The sequence below is a fragment of the Anomaloglossus baeobatrachus genome, chromosome 6 (assembly GCF_048569485.1).
Source record: "Anomaloglossus baeobatrachus isolate aAnoBae1 chromosome 6, aAnoBae1.hap1, whole genome shotgun sequence".
NCBI classification, from domain to species: domain Eukaryota; kingdom Metazoa; phylum Chordata; class Amphibia; order Anura; family Aromobatidae; genus Anomaloglossus; species Anomaloglossus baeobatrachus.
The window spans coordinates 481756334-481773321 of NC_134358.1; the positions used below are offsets into that span (position 1 = coordinate 481756334).

General features: G+C 42.2%; 1 protein-coding gene across 3 annotated transcripts in view; it reads left to right on the forward strand.

The window, feature by feature from the left end:
• The first annotated feature begins 4591 nt into the window (after positions 1 to 4591).
• The window catches only part of HDAC9 (histone deacetylase 9), a 980770-nt gene continuing 968373 nt past the window's right edge, over positions 4592 to 16988 (forward strand). For 2 of the 3 annotated variants that reach the window (XM_075315376.1, XM_075315378.1), the window contains exons 1-2: positions 4592 to 4662; positions 5300 to 5471. The gene's annotated coding sequence lies outside the window, so the exon portion shown is untranslated. Of the gene's footprint in view, positions 4663 to 5275; positions 5472 to 16988 lie in introns of those variants that run through there. The other variant, XM_075315377.1, reaches the window with a different exon arrangement.

Genomic DNA, 16988 nt, shown 5'->3' on the forward strand with positions numbered 1-16988 from the left:
CTTCAAAGGCGCTCTCCCACTGTGACACACAGATCGCTGTGTGTGACAGCGAGAGAGCGACAAATGAAGCGAGCAGGGAGCAGGAGCCGGCGTCTGGCAGCTGCGGTAAGCTGTAACCAAGATAAACATCGGGTAACCAAGGTGGTTACCCGATATTTACCTTAGTTACCAGCCTCCGCCGCTCTCACGCTGCCTGTGCTGCCGGCTCCGGCTCTCTGCACATGTAGCTGCTGTACACATCGGGTTAATTAACCCGATGTGTACTGTAGCTAGGAGAGCAAGGAGCCAGCGCTAAGCAGTGTGCGCGGCTCCCTGCTCTCTGCACATGTAGCTGCATTACACATCGGGTTAATTAACCCAATGTGTACTGTAGCTAGGAGAGCAAGGAGCCAGCGCTCAGTGTGCGCGGCTCCCTGCTCCCTGCACACACAGATAAGCGGTGTGCGCTGGTAACTAATGTAAACATCGGGTAACCATACCCGATGTTTACCTTAGTTACCAGTGTCCGCAGCTTCCAGACGCCGGCTCCGTGCAAGCGCAGCGTCGCTTGCACGTCGCTGCTGGCTGGGGGCTGGTCACTGGTCGCTGGTGAGATCTGCCTGTTTGACAGCTCACCAGCGACCATGTAGCGGTGCAGCAGCGATCCTGACCAGGTCAGATCGCTGGTCGGATCGCTGCTGCATCGCTAAAGTGTGAAGGTACCCTAACGCCCTTGAGTCACTGGCCTCATTAGCATATCATATGGGATCTTTAGAACTACTTTTTCTAAAGATCTCTTTATCTATGCTAGTGTATACAGGGACGGCTAGGCAGGGATTAGCAATATGCACCCAGAACTGCTCCTGGTTCTGGGTGCAGATTGACCCTGACAGGTTCCCTTTAATAAATTCCCCCATAGTGTGTGAAGGCACACAGAGTTATTGACATAGCTATACCTTTGGTTGCGTACTTCTCAATCTGATCCTCGAGAGAGAGCAGGACATCCACCTTAGTATAGTACTGATCTGATCTTCGCCCTAGAGTCTGATTCTCGAGGACCACAAATGCAGATAAACACGATAGCGTTTGTTTCAATAAGCAAACGTATATAAAAGAATAGTGATCTATACGAAAGCGCATTGTATGTCTTACACTTAAATAACATAAATAATAGAATAACAGTAAATAATATATTAAAAGAAAAGTGAAAAAAATGGAAGGAAGCCAATAAGACATATTTGTTTTATGTATGTGAGCATAACGTAGATGTAACTATAATTTATAGTATAGTATATTTGCAGACACAATACAGTTTCCTGTCCACCATAAATCAATTAATTCATATAAAATGTCCCATTGTTATTTTAAGGCCCATTTAATATATTAATGTTCTTTAGAGCATGAAGCCGCTTTTTTTGTGTTCTGCAGCAGCTGAGACACAGATACATGTACATGAAATACACACTGCAAATGCAAACCTTACTAATTGTTGTACCGGTACATGCAAAAGAAGGAACTTTCTGCAAAGGATTAGTGTTTTGTACACCAGTGATGGTGAAATGTGTGTAGGAATAAGAAGTATAAAACTCATTATGATGTGTGCACCAGTACAAGGAATGTGTCATACATTTTACTGAATCTGAAGAGCCATGCTCAGACATGCCTCTTTTTGGTAATCTTCACCCGTGTTTCAAACAGTTAGTGGAACTGGCTTAAAAACCCCAAAAATGTTTGCGTAACTTTGAGTTGAATAAAGGGCATCATTTATTTTTAATCCGTTTCATATACCAATCTTAAACAGAAGCCTGCTCAGTTAAGACCACATTTATTAAGAGACGCAAACCTCTGGCACATTTGACGCATTTTAGGCTGGCTCTCTTCCAGATTCTTAAGTCTATATGGAGAAACGTGTGGGGAGCTAGTCATTAGTGAGGGATTGACTCTAGACGCCATGGCACACTACATGAATGACATGGTCCTGGCTAAATGTGTGGACTTGTGTTGTGTGGGCTTTACTCCCTAGTAGGCCGCATGTTGTGGTTGGAGTCAAGTGGCCAGGACCAAATGATTACTCACTTTCGCAAGGAGACCACAAGTTCATGCAATAACAACTCTTTACTAAATGGTACATCTTCATCAACTATAACAAGCACACATCTTCCAGCACGTGTCAGTTGTACAAAGCATATTCAGATACATTTGCAGTTCCTGCTGGGTTGTTTGTTCTTATTAGTCATAAGATCAAGCACAACCCAGCCTAATGCTACAGTCCAATTTTTGGCAGTCACTTTCCCTTTCCATGGTTCCCCGTATCTTCTCCTCGTAGAGGAGAGGGTAAGAAATGTTGCCTCTATGACCAGAGTAGTCTTGCGATACCAGATGCTTTATAATCCACATCTCTTCTCCTCATAGAAGAGGGGAGTAGGGGTTAGCCAGTAGTGTCAGAGTACAGCCTTCTGCTCCCAGAGACTTGAGGACTGGGCCCTGGAAAGGCACCTTTGTTTACGTACTAGACCGTACTGAGCCTTTACCTTTTAGGCTTCAGGCCTTGACGCTAAAGTCCCGTCCTCTGGACCGTTCTGGCTGGGTCATTTAGTACCATCAAGAGGAACAAGGGAGGAGAGAGAATCCAGCACTGATGTAGTAAAAATATTTTCTTTTTTCAAAATTCATAAAATGAAAAAGTTATTGCTTATGAATAAGGAGTCTGTTCTTCTCCGAAACGCGTTAAGCATATTTATACTCTGCACTTGGTCAGATTTTTCATTTTATGGATTTTGAATAAAGAAAATATTTTTACTACATCGGTGCTGGATTGTCTCTCCTCCCTTGTTCCTCTTGATGGTACTGATTACTCAGCTGTGGAAGCCAAACCCCTTGTTCCTTCCACCGGACCAGAGGCTGGAGATACCTGTTCTAGAGTGGTGAGCTGAACATATATTTATTTGTGTTCACTCCGTTTTTAGTCTCTAGTCTTAGCATTTTCTTGCATTCTGTGTGTCGGTCAGCACTTAAGGATCACGCTATCTTGACTCACGTCTCCTTTCTCCTTCTTCTGCTACAAGTCACCACTGCATGCGACCTTAACGACCTAAAGACTATTTGTCCATATGTATCGCACACTAGGGCTACACTAACTTTTATAGAAGGAAATGTCTGTATGAATTAACGCCTCCCATGAACAAAAGAGGCGGCGCCGGCACCGGAAAACAAAGACGCCCATATGGCCCAACGTGCAACCGTTGGGTGAGTATTATAAAGTGTTTTTTTATGTTATACTCCTGGCCTGGGCCCCTATATACAGCATGTTAGAATGATGTATATAAGAGCCCGGTGGTGGTGGCTGCAGCTTATAGGAAAAAAGTGGTGACAGGTTCTCTTTAATGAAAAAATAACAGGTCTGTGAGAGCCAGAATTCTTGCTGGCTAGTAGGTGATAAAATACCTATTTCATGGAATACAATGCAAATTAGTTATTTAAAAACCATACAATGTGATTATCTTGATTTTTGGTGGGACTCTGTCTTTCCCAGTTGTAGTGTACCTACGATTAAAATTACAGATCTTTTCATTCTTTCTGGTGGGAAAACTTGAAAAATTCGCAGTGTATGGAATACTTATTTTCCCCACTGTAGGAAGAGACAGTGCAAACAGACTGGATATTCCTAAAGTGGATCAAAATTATGAGTACCTCATCCTCGAAGATAAATTCAGCATATTTTTAAATAATTTTGTTTAACTTTACACCATCTAGTTGTCTTACTTTGCGCTCAAAAATCTGCCCCCAAATTTTCTGACATATCCTAATCCATCTTAAAGCGCACCAATTACCAGGATTTTTCTATATAACCTAAAGCCAGTGCTATACTGGCACTGGCAGGCCGATTTTATACATACCTTTAGTTGTCAGCTAGAATGTATAGGTTTTGAAACACAAGCAAGTAAAGTTTGTAAAATGAGCAGCTTTTTGATTGGCAGCAAATGCCGATCAGCTGATAGCTGGGGTGGGTTTTGATAGTGATTCCCGCCCCCTGCCTGTCTGTCCTCCCCCTATGCTAATTCTATTATAGAATCATTTTACTAAGTGCCTTGAAGGACCTGTGCTGATTTCATACCCATGTGACCAGAAGGGTTGGGGCCAATATAGCTGATACCAGGAAGCAGCATTATTTTTCTGTTGGCTGAGGGCCCACCCCTTCTGGTAACATGGTGTAACATCAGCACAGGTCCTTCTATCCACTTAGTAAAACGATTCTATAATTCTAGAATTAGCATAAATAACAGATAGGGGGAGGAACAACAGGCATGGGGGTGGGAATCATATGCTAGTTCTGTTATAGAATCGTTTTACTAAGTAGCTAGAAGGATCTGTGTTAATGTCATACCTATGTATACCAGTACAAGCAAGGAGAAAAAAAGTGTCTTAAATACCGAAAAAAAGTGGTGCGAGGCATGCAAAACAATTCTTGGCACAAATTGCACTCTTAGTCTGGCACAATTAGCTCGGTCAATCTTGTTATCAGAAAGCTTGTCAATATTTCATGCAGCTTAATTAGATGGGTTTGGCTTAGTCAGTGGTTATTATAATATAATGATGAAAACGCTTGATGATCTGATGAACGCATGTTGAATATACTGTAAATGAATCTGCACTGTGGGGAATATCAGATTATTGGATTACCAGGTATGTATAATCGTTTACATTTTTGAAACATTAGTTCATTTATCAATATAAACCAATGTTACAAAGTTTATCATTTAGACCAGGATCATTACCTGTCATACACAGTATAGGAATACTATATACAGTATTTATCACACTTAGGCTAGCTATGGTGACGAATGCATCTGTTTCTGCAGAATCTGACCGAACAGCTAGACAGTTCTGATATAATTAAGCTGCCCTTTGTATGTGACACAGTTAACTGAAGAGAGATTGCGTAAGTAAGTGACCCCTCCACATGTGCATGTTTACAGGTGTGTGACATGGTGAGTTTTACAATGACACTTGACCTCTTTAATGAAAAGCTATGTAAGTCCTTAGATGGGCTAATAAACCGGCAAATAAAAAATGGCGGTTAATCCCGAGCCAACAGTGCACCAGGGGCTTGCCTGCATCAGTGTGTGTTTAATGTGGATGCTGCCAGTATCAATGCCCGTGCTCGTGTTGTGAAACTGATCCACAATTGTTGGCTCAGCCAGCCTCTCCCTCTCTCTATTGAGTTGCTATTTTTAGCAAATCCTACTCGTGTCGCCACGGGCTGTGATCACATCTTTCTCTCCCTCCCATCCTCACCCATCCTTTCCCTCTCTATCTGCAGATTTCAAAACATCATTGAGACTTGTCTCCAGCTCCGCAGTAACCTGGGATCACAAGCTGAAACTACTTCCCCTCTTCTGCTTACTCCTGCCATATCCCTAGTCTAGGCGGTGAAGATGGGCGATGCGGATGCATTCGGAAGTTCACCAACAAGCCGCTGAATAACCAGAAAGGTAAGTTATGAGCTAGTAGATTGCACAGCCTAGAGATGAGAACTGTCAGACCGAGAACACCTCTGACAACCCAAGAGAGAGCATCATGTATGTGTATACAGGGATTTACACTTTCTATTATAAAGGGAAGGGGTCTAACAACTTTAGATAGCAATTTCATCATTAGTATGTCTTTCATGATTATTACTTAGTTTTTTTGTGTGTGATTTTATAGCAGGGTGCTCTAAAAGTTATATCTTGTATTATTATTTTAACTTTATTATTTACTTTATAATGTTATTGTATTATTTTATGATTTCTATTTACACATAATAATAATAATAGTAGGCTGATATAACTACACCCAAGTTTTCATGGAAGTAATAGGGTAGGAAATTCTGACGATGAGAAGTCACGAAGATCAAAGAGTTAAAAGATGGTTATTCACAGAGGGTTATTGTCTCACATCGGATTTCTGCAGTCAGGTACATATATCTGCCATCACGTTCTGCTCTATTAACTCCATCTAATAGCAAAAGCATGCGAATTTAAATGAGTTGCAGGAGTGCAAAGGATTAATAACTACTTGTTGTGAAATGACATCATACCCTGGTTCATCGGTTTAGTAAAAAACAAATCAATGTTCAGGCCAAAGTAAGGCGGCAGTAAGCGATATGTGATGATATGTAATTACATCTTCCACTGGGGAGTCACAGAGGGACCAGTAGGTAGGAAACAGGTGGAACCCTTTCCCGTGAACATGTAATTTCTGCTATTATCTTAGATATAAAATAACTGGTGCTGCGAAGGCCGATCTGGCCTCCAATTTACTATATTTGCCATGTACTAAGCTATTATCTTATGCAATGCTTGGTTTAATTGTACACATTAGGAGAAAATGTCTTTGTATCTTGGTTTTATAGAAATATTCCTTGCAAGACTTAAATGTATAAATATGAAACTTTCTATCCTATCAATCAATGATCTTTCCATAGAATTTTGGCAATCACATGATTTACAGATATGTTAACGATATGAAAATGATGTAAAAATGAAAACAACATTTCTAAAACATGTTTATTAATTCAGTATCGAGTATAAGCACATTACGCAGAAATCCCTGCAATTAAACTCGAGACTGCTATCAATGAGGTTATTAATGGTTGTCTGAGGAATGTTCTTGGGTGAATCATCAAGATCTATCAAAAAAGGCAACACTTCAATTTACTAATAGAACAATATGGAGAATTTTATTTGTCCGTACACAGCAACGTTTCAGCTCAAGTTTTAAAAAAGCTCTAGAAGTTTAACGCCTGCCTGGATCCACAGACTCAGACTGGCTGTAATGGACAGGCTAGAGGGAAGCCACTCACCAAGCAGGACCCCTAGAACCCTGAAACCCTTTAACCCCTATACAGGGATTTGGAATTACACAGGGCCCCATTGATCACTACCTGTGGAATGCTGCAGTTCGATGAGAGTAGTAGTCAGGCAGGGTCGAACCGGGAAATGCAAAACAGGGACAGAGTCGGCAGGCAAGGACGTAATCAGAAAACAAAGCAGGTGTCAAATTCGGATCGGGCAGCGAGGTACATAAACAGCAGGCAGGAGGGTAGTCAGGAAACAAGCAGAAGTCAGAACACCAAAATTACTAAACAGAACAGGGCGGGACAGGAACCAGAAATACAGAACTATCTCTGGCAGTGGTCAGCAGACAGGAGGGGAAATAAGAAGGGTGTGATGTCTTCCCATTGGTTGTAGGTGAATGATGGTAACCTCAGCTGGAAGACACACGCCACCTACAGTCAGCCAGTGGTACTGCAGATCCCAAGGAAACCTAGCCCAGTGGATGAGCGGAGCCTGCGCCCACCAGCAATGCTGGCATCGACTCCTCTCCCATCACCAGCACTATCCATGGCAGGAACACGGCTTCGCCTGGTGATCGAAGTAGAAGTCGCTGGAGCGGACTCCGGTGGGAACGTAACAAGAAGTTTAAGCTGAAACATTTCTGTGCATGGACAAATAAAATCCCTTTAAAACTCTGAATTAGGCTGGAGTCATAGTTGCGTGGGATTCACAGAAGGATTGCAATGCAATGCCTGAACCGTGGCTCTTCCGACGGGAGTGGGTCAGCAGCATAGAAATACATGAAGCTGACCCTCTCCTGTAAGGAGAGTCTGGTCCGGGCAATGCAATGTGATCTTCAAGAAAGCCACACAGAAGTGTGACTTCATTGTTACAGATAATATACATTTACCAAATGCCCACCTTCCCCACCTGGTGTCACATTTTCAATGTCATCTGCATCCTTAAGATCCTTTATTTGCAGATACAATTAAGTACAATGTTTGATCAGGGAACCATGGACTTTCTGATCCACCATTCAGATTGTTTATCTAAGCTTCAGTGCAGCAGCATGAAGAAATCTCCAGATCTCACCTGCTCCACGGAGCCACAGTCCACATACTGCACATAGCAGAGCAGTGCATCAAGGGAATGGGTCCAGTTGAGTAGTGGATTATGTATTTTTTTTAATTATCAGTCAGTACTGATAAAATGGACTTTGGGATCTCATAATGTGTGAGGGTTTAGGATACTGTGTGTGGGACTGTCGGGGCTATTATACTATGTGGAGAATGTTTGTGGGGCATCATACTGTCTGAGGGGCATCATATTCCATGGAGAGTGGCTGGTAGCCTCATATTATGTGTGATAACTGTGTATATATAATACTGTGTGGGTTGTACTGTAGGAGGGCAGGGTTCACTATGGATCTTCATAATGTGTGTTAGTAAACTGAAAGGGCATCATATTTTCCTGGGGGCAGTGGTTGAGTATTACAATGGGTTGGGGATTCTGTGGGGGTATCACAATTAGCCGTAGCCACTGTGGTTCAACATACAGTTCATGTGGGGGATTCTGTGAGGGTATCAAGCTGTGTTAAGGCATTTTTGGGAGCATCATACAGTATGGGGTTCATAACAGGTGTATTGTAGTGGGTGAGAACACTAGGGGCTTCAATTGGGGCAAAGAACAGTGAAAGCGCTGCAATACATGTATCTCTCCTTGTTTCTAAAAATTGGGAGGTATGCTTTTTAGAGATGAGTGAACCCGAAATGTAATGGTCGAGGTTCATTCCGAAAACTGGATGTCCGGGGCTCGAACCTAAACATGAGTTTTTTTTTAAAAAAGTCAGTGTCCGAGTTTGGGTGCTATTCGTTTGTTAACCACTCGATCAAGCATTAGGGTGCTCGGGTATGCTCAGTGCTGGACCCAGTGAGAGTGACTTGGAGTCTCTCAATGGGGGTAAAAACAATTTTTCCGGATGTAGTGTGTCCTAAGGAAAAAAAAACCTTCCTACCCCGGAAATGCTCTGTTTATGGTTGGCTGTATGAGGGCGGAGATCCGAACTGCCCAATTATTGACATCCATTATAATACTTGTTACTCAAGTCGAACCCGTTAGTTCTGGTTTCCATTGACTTATTTGAGATTCTGGGTCCAGGAGCAAGTTCAGGTCAAGTCTGGGTCCCAAAACGTTTTTGTTATTAGTTATTGTTATATTTTAGATATATAGAATATGGTGTGCAAAACCTTATATGCAAAGCCCTTTTCTTCAAAATTCTTCTAATTACACATTCTCTGCATGGTGTGGCACCCTCGGATCTATATAGAGATATATATATATATAATTTAGCACATTTAGTGCACCCCATTCTTAATATTATTGGGTCCCAAAATGAACATTTAACTAAAGTCCATCCGAACCCGAACATCCACAGGTCCACACCTTTTTCTGTTGACTCCACCTATAAATCTCTGATTTTTAGAATTTATTAAATTGCTTTATTACGCAGAGATTATTTGACATTTAAAACAAAAAGTTTCCACCCATTCCCACAATACTATGAATAATAATTCCAGAAGTTAATGCAGGGGAGAGCTTTTGCGTGTCTTCTTAGACAACGGCCGTGGCTAATTACTATGCATCTGGGAACCAGTGAGAAAAAAGCCCCTCAGATTAACACTGTAGGGTCCGGTGTACCCCGTTATTTCTGATGACCCTTTTAAGGGAAAAATCTTAATTTTACAGTCACAATGTATATAAAATGTAAAACTTTGTGATTTTTTTTTATTTACATATAAATCTTGAGTTTTATGATGTTTTCGTCTCATTTTGTGCCTATAGCACATTTCTGCTGCAAGGGAATATAGATGTAGCGATTGTTTCTTGCAGTATTACATACCATTATGCAGTAGACTTTTATTGATACGGACTGAACACACCACAAAGCATTGAGAATGTCAAGTTAATGATTGCTACATCTGTAATGTATTGGAGCACACAATGATAGTTATTCCATCAAAACTGTAAAAATCACGTCTGAGATGGAAATTAACAGATGTTTGTTTCCATCGGTCGCCAACAGAATAGCAGGACCCGCCTTAGGAAACTACATCCAATAAGTGACTACGAAATATTAAGCAAAGTATCAAGTTACTTAACTTTTTGTATAAAAGGCAACATTGAACACAACGCAAGTGTCCTTCATTCAAAAACTAAACATTAAAGTGAACCTGTCAGGTGCAATATGCACCCAGGACCACGAGCAGTTCTGGGTGTATATTGCTAATCCCTGCCTAACTGTCCCTGTATACACTAGCATAGATAAAGGGATCTATAGAAAAAGTATTTCTAAAGATCTTTAATCTTATACTAATGACTAGTCCAAAGGGCTTTATATCCCCTGACCAGTCTGCCCTCTTAGCATGGTAGCACTCCCATAGGGGCCCACAGGGGTGTGCTAACATGCTATTTAATGCAGCGTCAATTAACAGTAGTCATAAACGGTGCCACGCGTACCTGTGTTTGCGGTGAATGCTGGGCACTTCCAGTCATGCGCAGTAGACCTTTCTGAAGCTGAGATGCGTACACCCGGCTTCATACTGCACATGACTGGAAGTGCCCGGCATTCAGAACAGCGTTCACCGCGGACACAGGTACGTGCGTCACCACTGGTGATGCTGAATTGATTAGCATGTTGGTACGCCCCTGTGGGTGTACTAACATGCTAAGAGGGCAGCTAGTCAGGGGATATAACGCCCAGGGGACTAGTCCCCTCACTCATTAGCATAATATAAAAGATCTATAGAAATACTTTTTCTAAAGATCTCTTTATCTATGCTAGTGTATACAGGGACGGTTAGGCAGGGATTAGCAATATACACCCAGAACTGCTCGTGGTCCTGGGTGCATATTAGACCTGACAGGTTCCCTTATGCCATCCTGCTAAAATAGATCAATAACCCGTCTAAATAAGCACAGTGTGGCCTAAGGCTCTTCCAGATTTCATATTTTATTTGCAATTTAATCCTACTGTGATTTTTTAACTTTCTATATATATTTAATGTAAAATGTTTCTATATCTCAAGACTATATACCGGGCGAACTAATCCCAGCTAAGCCATTACCAATTTAATCAGCGTAGTCAAATTATTCATTAAGTAACTGCATGAAAATAATGAGGACTTCCCACCATATAACTTGTTAAGTGCACATGCTATGCTAAAATGATTGTTAGGGGTCATTTTTGTGAGACTAAAGGCCCTGTCACACACAGAGATAAATCTGTGGCAGATCTGTGGCAGATCTGTGGCAGATCTGTGGCAGATCTGTGGCAGATCTGTGGTAGATCTGTGGTAGATCTGTGGTAGATCTGTGGTAGATCTGTGGTAGATCTGTGGTAGATCTGTGGTAGATCTGTGGTAGATCTGTGGTAGATCTGTGGTTGCAGTGAAATTGTGGACAATCAGTGCCAGGTTTGTGGCTGTGTACAGATGGAACAATATGTCCATGATTTCACTGCAACCACAGATCTGCGAAAGATTTATCTCTGCGTGTGACGGGGCCTTAACACAATACATAGGACGGCCATTTTTGGTACAAGGACAGGCAGTTATAATTACTAATCTTTTTTTTTAATTGAGTTATACTTCAGTTATTGCAGTTATGATTTTTTATGATACTTTATTACTTTTATATGTTTTTATTTTTCCCAAACACTAAGCTGCAGTGCTTTTTCAATGGCCAGTTCATGCACCTTGACAAGCTCCTTTCAACTGCTGCTCGGCAATCTCTATACACTATAGTCACATGGCCATGTAGGAATATTTCCCTTTTACGCATGTTACTGGCCATATTTCTAAGCAGGAAGGTCTCACTTCTGTGAAACCCAAGCCAGAATTGAAGCTACAAGGACCCAGGACTATAAGGCTCGTGTGCGCACTTTGCGTTTTTTCATGCGTTTCCGCAGCTCTCTGAACTGCAGCGTTTTAATGCCAAAATTAAGGGTCTAAAAGACCCAAGACGTCCTGCACGTTTTGATTTTCAAGCAAAGTGTATGGGAAATTTGGATTTCTTGTGCGCACAATGCTGTTAAAAACGCAGCGTTTCAGTTGCAGAAAATTTGGCAAAAACTCTTCGTTTAAAGAAGCAGCATGTCAATTGTTTTTGCCATTTTGGCAGCGTTTTGCTAACATTAGAGTCAATGAGAACTTTCAAAACGCATCCTAAATCAAAATCCCAGTGTTTTACATGCTTTTTTGATGCAGAAAACATGCTTTTTTGACAAAATAAATGCATGCGTTTTTGACTTTATAATATGGGAATAATATGTCCCTTTATACACACACACAGGGTCTGACAATTAAATTATTGAAAATCCATAATTTAACCTTATTTTATGCATGAATATTAAAATATAGTTATAATTTTATTAAAATTAGTTATTTTGTGTATGATTTTAATCATGATATTTGTTATCATTTTTTTCCGTTTTTTTCAAAGTGTTTGAATGTTTAAACTTTATTTAGTAGTATATTTGTATTCAAAACGCACCTGACTTTAAGCAATGAAAAAGCATGGAAATCACGTTGAAAAAACGCGGCTAAAACGTGGTAAAAACGCAAGCGTATTTATAGCGTATTTGTGGTCAAAACCAAATTTGACAAAGACAATTTCTGCCAGAGGATGCGTTTAGAACTTCAACTAGCTTGACGCAAAGTGCGCACATAGCCTTAAACATATAAACAATGGACCAGTGCACATCTCGTATCAAATATTATGCCACTCCATAACAAACTTGTATAGAACAAAAAAGCAACAAAAGGAGCATTTATAGGCTGGTTATAAAGATAACAACTTTATTAGTTACACAATTATTTAAAATTATTTTTCACATAAAAAACAAATTCAATAATGCTAGATGTTAAATTGGATGAAAACCCCTCATGTTTATGAGGGACAACAACAAACAACCACACGAAAAAATGGGAAGTGTAATTGGGCTCAATATATATGACTTAGTAAGAAACCCAAAAGCTACCTAATGCAGCTGAGGAATCCTATAAGGATTTCACAATATGATGTCAGTACATCCCAATACATATAAAACTGACTATGTCAGTCTAAGCATGTCAAAGGGTAGCATAGTTAATCAACCTGGGTAAAGAAAAATGCCCGAAATCTTACCCATAAATTAAGTTATAGTCATTCAGGAGTCCCACACAGCCATAACAAGACCCTCAAACGTGCGTTTCGTGAAAATTGAAGATGTCAGCTTTTTCAGGGAAGGTGTAGTAAATAATGCCGTACAAGGACCTTAAATAAGCGGTCATGTTACCGCATTAAATCTTCCAGGATCTATCCTCAAGCGTCCCAGCCAATCGGGTTGGTTTTGACGGCGCATGCGTACTGCACGGCAACCGCCCGCACACACCCCCCGGCCATCCATTGGGAGTAAGCGCATGGAATCCCCGGCAACCAAGGATACCAGGCATCTCCCACCCACCTTTGCAGAATGCCGAGGTGACGGAGCGGCGAAATCGCCGCGCAGCGCGCATGCACACAGCAACCAGAGGGTGGGACACAGAAATATATAAAAAACTACATATGTGCACATATCATAACACCCAAAAATGTTTTCACAGCTATACCGCTTCATCAGAATATGGATTACATCCCTTTATTCAACGTCAAACAACAATTATAAATAGAAGTAAACAAGGGTTCATATCTAGTCCTCTTAAAGTGGCAGTGTATCAAATTCATGTTTGGAGAAAAAAGAAAATAGCTGAAGATTTTTCTTCAAAATTGGTCCATATTTTGTACATTCAATCAAGGATGATAAATAGAGAGGTCCTAAAATGGCAAAAAATACAAATTAGAAAACAAAAAAGGGGCTCAAAAAATAGCACATTAATATAAAATCAAGAATTAAAAAGAAGAATGGTGCATTTAAACCAAGAGTAAGGAGAAGAACTATAAAAAGGGAGCAAAATTTAATGTCTCATTCAGGCCCTTCGAGGTTACAGTGTCTAACACTGTAATCCATTTCATTTCCCGCTGGGCCAAGATTTTTTTGTATCTCCCCCTCTTATGCCACAATGAACCACATCAATTCCTTTTACTTTGAAAGACTTAAGGGGGCTTTACACGCTGCGACATCTCTAATGCGGAGTCGTTGGGGTCACAGAATTTGTGACGCACATCCGGCCGCATTAGCGATGTTGCTGCGTGTGACACCGATGAGCGATATTGCATCGTTGCAAAAACGTGCAAAATCGCTCATCGGTGACATGGGGGTCCATTCTCGATTATCGTTACTGCAGCAGTAACAATGTAGTTCGTCGCTCCTGTGGCACACACATCGCTATGTGTGACACCGCAGGAACGAGGAACCCCTCCTTACCTGCCTCTCGGCCGCTATGAGGAAGGAAGGAGGTGGGCGGGATGTTCCGGCCACTCATATTCGCCCCTCCGCTTCTATTGGGCGGCCGCTCGGTGACGTCGCTGTGACGCCGCACGGACCGCCCCCTTAGAAAGGAGGCAGCTCGCCGGTCACAGCGACGTCGCCGGGCAGGTAAGTATGTGTGACGGGTCTGCGCGATGTTGTGCGGCACGGGCAGCGATTTGCCCATGTCGCACAACAGATGGGGGCGGGTACCCATGCTAGCGATATCGGGACCGATATCGCAGCGTGTAAAGTAGCCTTTAGGGGTACATTACACGTTGCGACATCGCTACCACTATATCGTCAGGGTCTCGTCGTTAGTGAAGCACATCCGGCGCTGGTAGCGACATCGCAACGTATAAATCCTAGATGGAACAATGAACGAGCACAGAAGCATACAATCTCGCTGATCTGTGTAACCTCGTTCATTTCCATAATGTCGGATCGACCGCAGGTACGATGTTGTTTGTCGCTCCTGCAGCTCCAAACATCTCCTTACCTGCATCCCAACGGCAATGCGGAAGGGAGAAGGTGGGCTCATCTCCGCCCCTCCGCTTCTATTGGCCAGCCGATTAGACACGTCACGGTGACGCCGAACGCACCTCCCCCTTGAAGGAGGGATTGTTCGGCGGTCACAGCGACGTCGCTGAGCAGGTATGTGCGTGTAAAGCTGCCGTAGCGATAATGTTCGCTACGGCAGCAATCACCACATATCGCATGTGCGACGGGGGCGGGTGCTATCGCGCTGGACATCGCTAGCCGATGCTAGTGATATCGCAGCGTGTAAAGTACCCCTTAGGATTGCAGTTATGGAATATCTTAAAATGACGGGGAATGGTCTTTAATTCCGTCACATTAGTCGCCGTCACCGCTGCCTCAATGTCTCTCACATGCTCCCTCGCTCTTATCCTGAGCTCCCTTGATGTCATTCCAATATAAATGTTATTGCAACCACAAGTAGCATGATATATGACATTCGTAGTGGTGCAAGAAATATGTTCTCTAATTTGAAAAGTTCTAATTCCATCACTGGCTTGGAACTTGGAGCAGCGAGAGACATTGGGGAAGGAGACACAGCGACCACATGGAAAGCAACCTTTAACGGGACCCGAAGAGCCAAACGGATTCACAACCCTAGGGGGTATATAATGGCTCTTAACTAAATAATCTTTAAGTTTCTTGCACCGTCTCACAGTCATGAGTGGTACTGGAGGTAGGTATGATTTCAATGATTAATCAGATTGGAGGACCGGCCAAAATTTTGTCAAAATCCCTCTCATCTCTTGCCATTTTTCATTGTAAGTGGAAATGAATCTTAGGGGTGCTTCACACACAGCGAGATTGCTACTGAGATCGCTGCTGAGTCACGTTTTTTGTGACCTCATTAGCGATCTCGCTGTGTGTGACACTGAGCAGCGATCTGGCCCCTGCTGTGAGATCGCTGCTCGTTACACACAGCCCTGGTTCGTTTTTTTATTGTTGCTCTCCCGCTGATAAGCACACATCACTGTGTGTGACAGCGAGAGAGCAACAATCCTGAATGTGAAGGGAGCAGGAGCCGGCGTCTGACAGCCTGCGGTAAGCTGTAACTAAGGTAAACATCGGGTAACCAAGGTGGTTACCCGATATTTACCTTCGTTACCAGCCTCCGCAGCTCTCACGCTGCCAGTGCCGGCTCCTGCTCCCTGCACACACTAAGCTAAGCGGTGTGCGCTGGTAACTAATGTAAACATCGGGTAACCATACCCGATGTTTACCTTAGTTACCAGTGTCCGCAGCTTCCAGACACTGGCTCCGTGCAAGCGCAGCGTCGCTTGCACGTCGCTGCTGGCTGGGGGCTGGTCACTGGTCGCTGGTGAGATCTGCCTGTTTGACAGCTCACCAGCGACCATGTAGCGATGCAGCAGCGATCCTGACCAGGTCAGATCGCTGGTCGGATCGCTGCTGCATCGCTAAAGTGTGAAAGTACCCTTATACTTTGTGAAGACCTGTTTACATCTCTTCTCCCGTATAATAGTTCATTCCGGGGCACTGATCTGGCTCTCTGATAAGCCCTCTTTAAACAACGTCCACTATAGCCCCGATTTTTGAACCTCATTCTCAAGTCTTGAGCCTGGTGACCAAATAGATTGTCCTGAGAGCAGATTTGGCTAACCCTGAGATACTGGCCCACCGGAATGGCACGTACAGTGGAGCTGGTATGGGCAGAAGTAGCATGTAATAATGCATTAACAGATGTTGGCTTCCTATAAACATCAGTCTGTAATGAACCAACCTCATCTGCTGGAATCTTAATGTTCAAAAATTCAACTCCACTGTCGCTATAGTTTTATGTCAACTTGATATTAAAGTCGTTCGTATTTAGCTGATCCATGTAAACCTCGAGTTGGGAGGACCCAGGACTGTAACTGATATTTCAGGCACTTTTCCTAAATGAATTATATTATTATTATTTATTATATATGAGTATATTTCTCTTTTAAACACATCAAAAGATATTTTTGAAGTTATTGCTGTTCTTAAATCTGGACACAGTATTTTAAGATATTGACAGCATTGTTTCTGCATAGGCCTATTCATATCATATTTGGTACTTCTTAACAAATCTCCATTTTTTTCTTTAACAGTATGCTATAAAATATAATTACGGTTGCACTATATTGTTTGGTGCCTATTTTTTTATTCATTTCATGATAGAAAAAATGATAGTATCCTTGTTTCAGTGTCTGAGTTTATCGAGTGAAAGG